The sequence below is a fragment of the Salmo trutta genome, chromosome 14 (genome assembly GCF_901001165.1).
Source record: "Salmo trutta chromosome 14, fSalTru1.1, whole genome shotgun sequence".
Taxonomy (NCBI): domain Eukaryota; kingdom Metazoa; phylum Chordata; class Actinopteri; order Salmoniformes; family Salmonidae; genus Salmo; species Salmo trutta.
Genome location: NC_042970.1, coordinates 77,091,106 through 77,100,166, shown reverse-complemented (window position 1 = coordinate 77,100,166; position 9,061 = coordinate 77,091,106).

The following is a 9,061-nucleotide window of genomic DNA, read 5'->3' as shown; positions in this document are numbered from 1 at the left end:
AATTCGACCATGAAGGCCTGATTCACGCAGTCTCCTCTGAACGGTTGATGTTGAGATGTGTCTGTTACTTGAACTCTGTGAAGCATTTATTTGGGCTGCAATTTCTGAGGCTGGTAACGCTAATGAACTTATCCTCTGCAGCAGAGGTAACTCTGGGTCTTACATTCCTGTGGCGGTCCTTATGAGAGCCAGTTTCATCATAGTGCTTGATTTTTTTTGCGACTGCACTTGAAGAAACTTTCAAAGTTCTTGAAATTTTACGCATTGACTGACCTTCATGTCTTAAAGTAATGATGGACTGTCGTTTCTCTTTGCTTATTTGAGCTGTTCTTGCCATAATATGGACTTGGTCTTTTACCAAATAGGGCTATCTTCTGTATACCCCCACTACCTTGTCACAACACAACTGACTGGCTCAAACGCATTAAGAAGGAATGAAATTCCACAAATTAACTTTTAAAAATACACACCTGTTAATTGAAATGCATTCCAGGTGACTACCTCATGAAGCTGGTTGAGAGAATGTCAAGAGTGTGCTAAGCTGTCATCAAGGCAAAGGGTGGCTATTTGAAGAATCTCAAATATAACATTTTTTTATTTGTTTAACACTTTTTTGGTTACTACATGATTCCATATATGTTATTTTATAGTTTTGATGTCTTCATTATTATTCTACAATGTAGAAAATAGTACAAATAAAGAAAAACTCTTGAATGAGTAGGTGTTATAAAACCTTTGACCACTAGTGTGGGTCCTGTGTGGCTCAGTTGGTAGAGCATGGTGTTTGCAGGGTTGTGGGTTCAATTCCCCCGGGGGATCAGTACGGGGGGAAAAAAATGTATGAAATGTATGCATTCACTACTGTAAGTCGCTCTGGATAAGAGTGTCTGCTAAATGACTAAAAATGTAAAATGTAGATCTAGTGTCACACCCTGATCTGTTCCACCTGTGATTGTCTCCACCCCCCCCTCCAGGTGTTGCCCATTATCCCCTGTATATTTATACCAGTTTGTCTTGTTTGTCAAGTCAACCAGTGCTTTTTTTTTCTCAGCGCCTGTTTTTCCCAGTCTCACTTTTTCTCGCCCTCCTGGTTTTGACCCTTGCCTGTACTGACTCTGAGCCTGCCTGCCTGACCACTCCACCTGAGCCTGCCTGCTGTCTGGTACCTTTGCCCCTCTTCTGGTTTACTGACCCATGCCTGCCTTGACCTGTCTATTGCCCCTGTTGGATTATTAAACCATTGTTCATTTGACATTGTCTTCATCTGGGTCTTACCTTCATTCCTGATAGGTAGTATACATATTTAGGAGATTTTGTGGATGTAGCGAAATGCTTGTGTTCCTAGCTCCAACAGTGCAGTAATATCTAACAATTCACAACAATACACACACATTTCAAAGTAAAATAATGGAATTAAGAAATATATAAATATTAGAATGAGCAATGTCGGCGTGGCATTGACTAAAATACAGTAGAATAGAGTATGGTAGATGTGACTCGATCCAGGAAACTAGGCGTATGTCGCAAGTCATGACTTCACAGGAGAGCCTTTTGAACTTAAAAAATTATTTTTTTATCAAAATGTGTTTTTTTTTGCCAGTAATGCCTTCTCGAACTTTCATGTGCCTTAATATCAAACTTGCATATCATCTGTAAATACAAATAAAATTGTTAAATTACGAGCTGTGTTGGTTTAGCCACAGAGAAAGGCAGCAACCTTCCCGCTAGCCATGATTGGCTGAGATAATGAGTGGGCTGGACATGCCAAGAGATTAGTTTGGATTGGTCTGCGGTGTTGCATCTTGTGTCTATAAAATGAGCTGCTCGTATTGCGTAGATAATCCTTTCTACTACAGTTTTTTCGAAAGATATAACGTTAGCAATGGACAACTGAAAATATGTTACTACTGCTCTCAATAACATTGTTGCCCTGGATTTATCAGGCGCTATCCACAAAGGTCAGTGGGAAAAAGTTGTGATGGACTACTTTCTGGATGATGATCTCTCTCTCACTCTGAAAAGAACACGTTTTGAAATCAGTGGAACACAACGGGCCAAACTAAACTGAAACAACACAGGATGTCTGATAAAAGGTTTGCAGTCTGCCGTGAAGCTTTCATCCATGTATACAGGTACGAATCTAGCTACAGATTCAGATATTACAGTTGAAGTTAGAAGTTTTCATACACCTTCGCCAACTACATTTAAGCTCAGTTTTTACAATTCCTGACATTTAATCCTAGCAAACATTCCCTGTCTTAGGTCAGTTAGGATCACCACTTTATTTTAAGAACGTAAAATGTCAGAATAATAGTAGAGAGAATGATTTATTTCAGCTTTTATTTCTTTCATCACATTCTCAGTGGGTCAGAAGTTCACATACACTTAATAAGTATTTGGTAGCATTGCCTTTAAAATTGTTTAACCTGGGTCAAACATTTCGGGTAGCCTTCCACAGACTTCCCACAATAAATTGGGTTAATTTTAGCCCATTCCTCCTGACAGAGCTGGCTTAACTGAGTCAGGTTTGTAGGCCTCCTTGCTCTCACACGCTTTTTCAGTTCTGCCCACAAACGTTCTATTGGATTGAGATCAGGGCTTTGTGATGGCCACTCCAATACCTTAACTTTGTTGTCCTTAAGCCATTTTGCTACAACTTTGGAAGTATGCTTGGGGTCATTGTCCATTTGGAAGACCCATTTGCAACCAAGCTTTAACTTCCTGACAGATGGCTTGAGCTGTTGCTTCAATATATCCACATAATTTTTCTCCCTCATGATGTCATCTATTTTGAGAAGTGTACCAGTCCCTCCTGCAGCAAAGCACCCCCACAACATGATGCTGCCACCCCCGTGCTTCACGGTTGGGATGGTGTTCTTCGGCTTGCAAGCCTCACCCTTTTTCCTCCAAACATAACAATGGCCAATATGGCCAAACAGTTCTATTTTTGTTTCATCAGACCAGAGGACATTCCTCCAAAAAGTACAATCTTTTTCCCCATGTGCAGTTGCAAACCGTAGTCAGGCTTTTTTATGGTGGTTTTTGAGCAGTGGCTTCTTCCTTGCTGAGTGGCCTTTCAGGTTATGTCGATATAGGACTTGTTTTACTGTGGATATAGATACTGTTGTACCTGTTTCCTCCAGCATCTTCACAAGGTCCTTTGCTGTTGTTCTGGGATTGATTTGCACTTTTTGCACCAAAGTACATTCATCTCTAGGAGACAGAACGCATCTCCTTCCTGAGCGGTATGACAGCTGCGTGGTCCCATGGTGTTTATACTTGCGTACTATTGTTTGTACAGATGAACGTGGTACCTTCAGGCGTTTGGAAATTAGACTTGTGGAGGTCTACAATTTTCTTTCTGAGGTTTTGGCTAATTTCTTTAGATTTTCCAATGATGTCAAGCAAAGAGGCACTGAGTTTGAAGGTAGGCCTTGAAATACATCCACAGGTACATCTCCAATGGACTCAAATGATGTCAATTAGCCTATCAGAAGCTTCTAAAGCTATGACATAATTTTCTGCAATTTTTCAATCTGTTTAAAGTCACAGTCAACTTAGTGTATGTAAACTTCCGACTTCAACTGTATATGTTTCTAATTTTGGCATAAAGTTTTTTTTCTTTGCAAGCTGAAGCTTGCTGTTAGCTAGCCAGCTGGAGTTAGATGGCTGGCTTGCTAACTTTAGCTTGCTATGACAATCGGTTTGTATTGCTGGTAACGTTACTCTATGGATTGGGATTATAGTTAATTATTTTGCTAGCTAGCTAATGTTAACGTGACATGTCTAACAAAAGACCCCATGTTAAAGCTTGCTGTTAGCTAGCTAACATTAGCTTAGGTAGGTGGCTGGCTGGCTAGCTAACATTAACTTATGTGTATGAAGTGTGAGTAATGTTAGTGATGTTTTCTCAGAATGCCTTTTTGCATTGCTAGTTATAGCCTAATGTTAGCTAGCTAACTAGCTCTCATTGAACATATTGGTTAACTTTAGCTAGCTATGACAATCAGTTGTATTGCTAGTTAAAGCTTGCTTTTAGAACTAATATTACCTGTATGAACTGTGTGTAGTGATGATATCTCAGAATGCCATTTCGCATCTATTGTATAATAATGCTAAAATATTTGTATCTGGAATTTGTCTTTCAGCATCAATCAATGGAACACGCCTGACTCTAATCCACCAGTCATACAGTCATCAAAAAGAGAGCTGGCCCAAGCAAGCAAAAGCAGCAGCGCAGGCATCAACGACATGCACCATTTCTTCACCAATTACAGAGTTGGGAAAACGCGTGTGGACCTGAATTGTGATAACTGCAGTGGCCAAAACAAGAACAAGTTTGCGCTCTGGTGTTGTGACTGGTGGACCATGCACAAGCTCCACCACAATCTGGACCTTTAATTCCTGATCACAGGCCACACCAAGATTGCCCCTGACTGGTGCTTCGGCCTCATCAAGTAGCGCTTCAGAAAGACCAGAGTGAACACTTCGTCTGAGATTGCTGGTGTTGTGAAGGACAGCACTGTGACAGGGGTCAACATCCCACAGCTGGTTGGACTGGAGGATGGTACGGTGCTGGTGGAAAGGTATGGCTGGCAACAACACCTGACTCCATACTTCAGGCCGCTGCCACAGATCAAGCAGTCGCAGCACTTCAGGTAAATAATCATTTTCATTGTATGAGGTTATTCTTATTTAAACTTGGGAGGTGAATTGATGTTTTCTTCAGGGTTGTAATGTCTTTTAATTTTTTTGTAGTTATTCCCTTTTTACAGCTCGATGCTCTGGAGCCTGGTGTTGTCGCCAAGGAGCGCTCGGACTGTCGGGACCACTTTCAGCTGCTGCACAACACTGACATCCTTCCTCTCATTTTTATTTATTTTACCAGGTAAGTTGACTGAGAACACATTCTCATTTACAGCAGCGACCTGGCGAATAGTTTCAGGGGAGAGGAATGAGCCAATTGTAAGCTGGGGATGATTAGGTGGCCATGATGGTCAAATTGGGAATTTAGCCAGGACACCAGGGTTAACACCCCTCCTCTTACGATAAGTGCAATGGGATCTTTAATGACCTCAGAGAGTCAGGACACCCATTTAATGTCCCATCCAAAAGACAGCACCCAATGACATTGGGATCTTTTTTTAGACCAGAAGAAAGAGTGCCTCCTACTGGCCTTCCAACACCACTTCCAGCAGCATCTTGTCTCCCATCCAGGAACTGACCATGGCCAACCCTGGTTAGCTTCAGAAGCAAGCCAGCAGTGGGATGCAGGGTGGTATGCTGCTGGCAGTAATCAGGGTGGTATGCTGCTCATAGATGGTCTGCCTGTAAAAGCACCACCTGGACTGGACACAGCTAGGCAAACTATCTTTTTTACAAGATCAGGGAGTTTTGCGACGAAGAAGCTATGGACATCACATTCCCTACACTAAAGTCAAGGGCAGGACGGACACAGGCTCTCCGAATACAGATTCCCTTGTTCATGCGTGGTTTGGATGGACCAGTCATCAGCACTATCTGCAGTGCCTCTATTCACATGACTCTCTCCTAACACATGCATTGCTGCTACAATTTTTTTTTTATCCTGCTGCTCAGCCATTTTAACCCTGATTGAATGCATATAACTACCTCGTCTATCAGTGATATCGTTATTGATATTGTTCTTGTACATACTGTATATGTTTTTTATATTGACACTATCTATTTCTTATATTGCTACTATGCAAGTAACCTTTTGGCTGTACCGTTTACACCTTCTGTAGAGACCATCCACTTAGCAAGACTTAGCAAAATATTGATATGTAAAATAAATATTTATGTGCGGTCATAACATGATTTGTGACATACCACAACAATACCATGTGACCGTATCAAGTGTCCACCACTTAAATATATGGCACATGCATCTGTTTATGTACTGTACATGTGCACCTCACTCAGGTTTCAACTCAGGTTGCATGGCCTTAACTTATATGTGGTATATATGTGATAAGTGTGTGCAACAGTATATAAAGTACGCTAATGTACTGGTGTGAAGGCATTTGGCCAGTGGTGTAATGTACTTAAGTAGAAATACTTGAAAGTACGACTTAAGTAGTTTTTTGTGGTATCTGTACATTACTTTACTATTTATATTTTTGCCAACTTTTACATCACTACATTCGTAAAGAAAATAATGTACTTTTTACTTAATACATTTTCCTTGACACCCAAAAGTACTCGTTACATTTTGACAGGAGAATTGTCCAATTCACACACTTATCAAGAGAACATCCCAAGTCATCCCTACTACCTCTGATCTGGCAGACTCACAAAACACAAATGCTTCATTTGTAAATTATGTATGAGTGCTGGAGTGTGCCCCTGGCTATTCGTAAAAAAAAAAATAAGGAATTTGAAATGATTTATACTTTTACTCAAGTATGACAATTTAGTACTTCTTCCACCACTGGATGTGGCTGGGTGATTATAGCATTTCTTTCACATGACCCATCAATTTGGACAAGTGTGTCTGGGGTAAGTGTCATCTATTTATAACATATTTTTATCTGGACACTGTTGACCTAGAATTGTTCCTTATTGTAGGCTACTACCACTTTTAGTATTGATCTTTACTACACTATTCACTGTTTAGCACATGACCTCACATATGAATCCTTAAAGAGATGGATGTGGCTGGCTTAAGAGGGTGTGAACAATGCTGAATTGATGTAGACAAAGGAGAGCTTTCCAGCAGGTACCAAAACTTTCAAAGGCCCTTTTCTCAAAAGTGGGTTTACAAGTTTATCAATGTTCAAAGTAGAATTACTTTCCCATTGTTCCTCAAAAATGCAGTGTATGATACACCATGTTGTAGCTCTGAGTCTCTACTTTTATCCAATGTAAAAAAAACGATTTCACATTTTGCTACATGAGACCGATTTGAGCTGGTCAGTCATATATAAACTCAGCCAAACAAGAAACGTCCCTTTTTCAGGACCCGGTCTTTCAAAGATAATTCGTAAAAAAACAAATAACTTCACAGATCTTCATTGTAAATGGTTTAAACACTGTTTCCCATGCTTGTTCAATGAACCATAAACAATTAATGAACATGCACCTGTGGAACGGTCGTTAAGACAGCTTACAGACGGTAGGCAATTGAGGTCACAGTTATGAAAACCTAGGACACTAAAGAGGCCTTTGTACTGACTCTGAAAAACACCAAAAGAAAGATGCCCAGGGTCCCTGCTCATCTGCGTGAATGTGCCTTAGGCATGCTGCAAGGAGGCATGAGGACTGCAGATAAATTGCAATGTCCGTACTGTGAGACGCCTAAGACAGCGCTACAGGGAGACAGGACGGACAGCTGATCGTCCTCGCAGTGGCAGACCACATGTAACAACACCTGCATAGGATTGGTACATCTGAACATCACACCTGCGGGACAGGTACAGGATGGCAACAACAACTGCCCTAGTTACCCCAGAAACTCACAATCCCTCCATCAGGGCTCAGACTGTTCGTTAAAGGCTGCGAGAGGCTGGACTGAGGGCTTGTAGGCCTGTTGTAAGGCAGGTCCTCACCAGACATCACTGTCAACAATGACGCTTTTGGGCACAACCCACCGTTCCTGGACTAGACAGGACTGGCAAAAAGTGCTCTTCACTGACGAGTCGCGGTTTTGTCTCACCAGGGGTGATGGTCGGATTCGCGTTTATCGTCGAAGGAATGAGCGTTACACCGAGGCCTGTACTCTGGAGCGGGATCGATTTGGAGGTGGAGGGTCCGTCATGGTCTGGGGCGGTGTGTCACAGCCTCATCGGACTGAGCTTGTGGTCATTGCAGGCAATCTCTACACTGTGCGTTACAGGGAAGACATCCTCCTCCCTCATGTGGTACCCTTCCTGCAGGCTCATCCTGACATGACCCTCCAGCATGACAATGCCACCAGCCATACTGCTCGTTCTGTGCGTGATTTCCTGCAAGACAGGTATGTCAGTGTTCTGCCATGGCCAGCAAAGAGCCCGGATCTCAATCCCATTGAGCACGTCTGGAACCTGTTGGATCGGAGGGTGAGGGCTAGGCCCATTCCCCCCAGAAATGTCTGCAGTACTTAATGCAGCTGGTGGCATGCTGCACCAGATATTGACTGTTACTTTGATTTTGACCCCCTCTTTGTTTAGGGACACATTATTCAATTTATGTTAGTCACATGTCTGTGGAACCTGTTCAGTTTATATCTCAGTTGTTGAATCTTGTTATGTTCATACAAATATTTACACATGTTAAGTTTAATGAAAATAAACGCAGTTGACAGTGAGAGGTGAGAGTGAGAGTGCTGAGTTTACATATGAAATTAGTCAAGCAGTATGTAAATATTATTAAAGTGACTGGTGTTCCATTATTAAAGTGACCAGTGATGCCATACCGTACCAGGAAGTGATACATCCCGACAGGATGCTCTCAATTGTGCATCTGTAAAGTTTGTGAGGATCTTAGGGGCCACAGCAAATAACTTTAGCACCGGTTTGAGTGTCAAGGACTGCAATGCTGCTGGCTTTTTAATGCTCAACAGTTTCCGTGTGAATCAAGAATGGTCTACCACCCAAAGGACATCCAGCCAACTTGACACAACTGTGGAAAGCATTGGAGTCAACATGAGCCAGGATCTCTGTGGAACGCTTTCGACACCTTGTAGAGTCCATCCCCTGATGAAGTGAGGCTCATCTGAGGGCAAAAAAGGTTTTGTACACTCAGTGTATAAGTGTCTTTGCCATAGATGAATAGCGTAAACTTTACATTTTATTTGCTGACATCCTACAGCAGGGGTTGGAACCGGAAAATCAAAAAGTTTTCAAGGAACAGAAAGTGATCCATACTGTTTAAAAGGTTATTTAAAGTTGTCCTACTACAAATCGCAACAAAGCGCCTATGCAAAGCCCTCACTTTGTCACTCAGAAACATATTTCAGTGTCTGAAAATCTTTACCTGTGCGTGTTTAGGATACCTGCCCCTCCCCCCTCCAAAGCATAGGCTACTGTACTGATGTTACAAGCTTGATTCAGAAGATAGGTGG